Here is a 3,080-nt window from a genome sequence, read left to right as displayed (position 1 = left end):
GCCGCCGCCCCCCCTTGGAGATCCATCTCCTAGGACGGCGCCCCCCAAGGCCCCTATATAAAGTGGGGGGAGGGAGGGCAGCCGTACCCTTGCTCTTGGCGCCTCCCTCTCCCTCCATTACACCTCTCCTCCCCGCTTGCGCTTGGCGAAGCCGTGCCGGGATCCTGCTGCATCCACCACCACGCCGTCGTGTTGCTGGATCTTCATCAACCTCTCCTCCCCCCTTGCTGGATCAAGAAGGAGGAGACGTCTCCCAACCGTACGTGTGTTGAACGCGGAGGTGCTGTCCGTTCGGCACTTGGTCATCGGTGATTTGGATCACGTCGAGTACGACTCCATCAACCCCGTTCTCTTGAACGCTTCCGGGCGCGATCTACAAGGGTATGTAGATGCACTCCTTTCTCCCTTGTTGCTAGATGACTCCATAGATTGATCTTGGTGATGCATAGAAAATTTTAAAATTCTGCTACGTTCCCCAACAAAATTATGGCCAAAAAATACACTGTAATTAGGGGTAAAATTACACTGTAAAAGTGCATGATAACTACAGAGCCACTACACAGTAATTAAGGATGAAATTACACTGTAACACCACTGAAAAAATAAAGTGAAATTACGCTGTAATTTTGTGTCATATTACAGAAATAATTCAGGACAAGTCACGCCGAATTTACGTTGAAAATTAAGTGAAACAATTATAGTACTAACCCACACAAATTACACAGAAAAACTCTGGTGACTTACAGATTAAGCCCAATAGGAAAAATACATTGTACAATTACAGTCCCAACCCACACAAATTACACTGTAGAACTCTACTCATTTACGGTGTAAGCCCAACAGGAAAAATACACTTTACAATTACACTGTAAACCCTACAACAAATATAGTCCTCACCAAGAAAAATTATAGTGTAAAACTCTACTCAATTATGGCGTAAGCCCTATGAAAAATACAAGCTAAGGCCAAACCACAAATTACAGTCCTCATCAACACAAAATACAGTGGAAAACTCTGCTAATTTACAGTGTAAGCCCTATGGTTAATTACAGTGGAAAACTCTGCTAATTTACAGTGTAAGCCCTATGGTTAATTACAGTGGAAAACTCTGCTACTTTACAGTGTAAGCCCTATGGTTAATTACAGTGGAAAACTCTGCTAATTTACAGTGTAAGCCCTATGGTTAGTTACAGTGGAAAACTCTGCTAATTTACAGTGTAAGCCCTATCGTTAGTTGCAGTGTAAGCCATATGGTTAGTTAAAGTGGAAAACTCTGCTAATTTACAGTGTAAGCCCTATGTTTAGTTGCAGTGTAAGCCATATGGTTAATTACATTCCTCACCCACACAAATTACAGTGTAAAACTCCAGGGAAATACACTGAACTTCAGAAAATACATTACAAAAATTCATCGCATACAACTGCATCAAAAGAAAACTAGGGGAAGTACAGTCTAAGTCAGAGATACATCAAATAGAAATTAAGAAAAAATACAATATCAATCATACTAAGAAGAAGGCAGTGCTACTACACATGCATAGTGAAGAACAAGAGGGGTATTACAGACTAGAACAGGGCCAAATGATACAATATTTACAAAGGCCAAAGGATACAATACCCACACACTAATTAGGGAGCAAGTTGCACATCAACTATGACAACATAAACACTAGGCAAAATACTGCAAGGGGTACAATATTAACTAAAAAATAAGAAAGTACAGCAAAGCTACATGAGGCACATAAGCAAGCAGTGAAGTTCTACAGCATAGAGATGCATATAGGTCAACTGCACAGAGATGAAGGTAGACAAAATGCACAGCAGAACTTCATGCGCATACCACTGCAGACCCTTGATCTTACATACACTTCCTATTATGGAGAAAACACTGAAAAATAAGCACGAAATTCAGGAAAATGCACAACAAAAGGAGCAAAATACATAGAGATGTTCAGTAAAACATCCGGGATGAACAACAACATGGTAGAAAACGAGACTAACATGACAAAATTTTGGGGCTACAAACAGGAACTATTCAGGGACAAGCCTACCGGATCCGCCGCTGAAAACTAACGCCTACAATGCCTACCTCAACATCAACTGCAGAAAAACTAGCCTCTACGCCTACCTACACATCAACAACGAGAACCAAACAACCGCAGGGGAGGGGGGGGGGAGGGATTTCGTGTGAGACCACAACAACAACACACGGGATCACGGCGAAAACTGCCCGTGGCGCACTGCAGGCTCCTACCAGAAATTCACGCGCACACCCCAAAGGCGACACCGCGACAGCAACATGCGCAGCCCGCGGATACGCGAAATCACCTAGATCTGAAATTACAAGGGCACGAAAACCACGGGCAAGAAGAGCGCGAGAGAGGGGACAACCAACCAGAGCAGCCGCGGACGACGAGAAACAAGAGGAAGAAGTCAGTATCCTGCCGTGGATGAGCTCGAAATCGCCATGAACACAAGGAATCGCCTCCCCCTCCTCCGCCGCTCGACCTCTCCCCTCTGCCTTATCGGAATGGAAATGGGGAACGACACCCCGCTCCTAAATTCAAAAACGACAAAAGCCAACAGTACCTGGCCGGGCGAGGCGGAGCCGAGGAAAACGGGCGGAAACAAAAAAACCGCGCCCGATAAAAAAACCCGACCCAAAAACTGACACAAAGCAAACAGGACCGAGCGTGAATCTCAATGCGAGATCGAACGGACAGAGATTTGAATGTCAACGAATTGAAAAACAGTCGACTATAAAATAGCAAATCCGTATTTCTAACATCCTCCTCCGAGCTTGGCTCAGGAGAGTTTGGAGTTTGGCCAGCCACAATTTCGGTCTGGCACGCCGCGTCTGCGGGACGTCGCTCCCGCATCAACATCTTGTACCATGTGATCTTTGAAAGGACCATGGTGATGGCAGACAACAACGAGATCGGTGACAATGAAAGTATCAGAAGGAGGATAAAACGTGACGCGTAAGGTGTTGGGAGGGGGAGGGGCACGGGCCAGCTTTTAATTCCAGAGTAGACTCCTGTGGCGGCATGCCGGTCAACCTCGTATGAATGCAGGTAGGA

The 3,080-nt window shown here is 45.3% G+C and overlaps 1 long non-coding RNA gene across 1 annotated transcript; it reads right to left on the bottom strand.

The window, feature by feature from the left end:
• Nucleotides 1-717: 717 nt before the first annotated feature.
• LOC119332237 lies at nucleotides 718-2,540 on the bottom strand. Its single transcript, XR_005160867.1, has 2 exons — nucleotides 2,396-2,540; nucleotides 718-1,888 (listed from the first exon to the last, which is right to left on the bottom strand). It is a non-coding gene; the product is annotated as an uncharacterized LOC119332237 (long non-coding RNA).
• Between the last annotated feature and the right edge of the window lie 540 nt (nucleotides 2,541-3,080).

Source organism: Triticum dicoccoides, chromosome 7A (genome assembly GCF_002162155.2).
Source record: "Triticum dicoccoides isolate Atlit2015 ecotype Zavitan chromosome 7A, WEW_v2.0, whole genome shotgun sequence".
Taxonomy (NCBI): domain Eukaryota; kingdom Viridiplantae; phylum Streptophyta; class Magnoliopsida; order Poales; family Poaceae; genus Triticum; species Triticum dicoccoides.
Note: the sequence above shows the minus strand (reverse complement) of the source record. Positions and strands in the feature narration are given on the sequence as shown.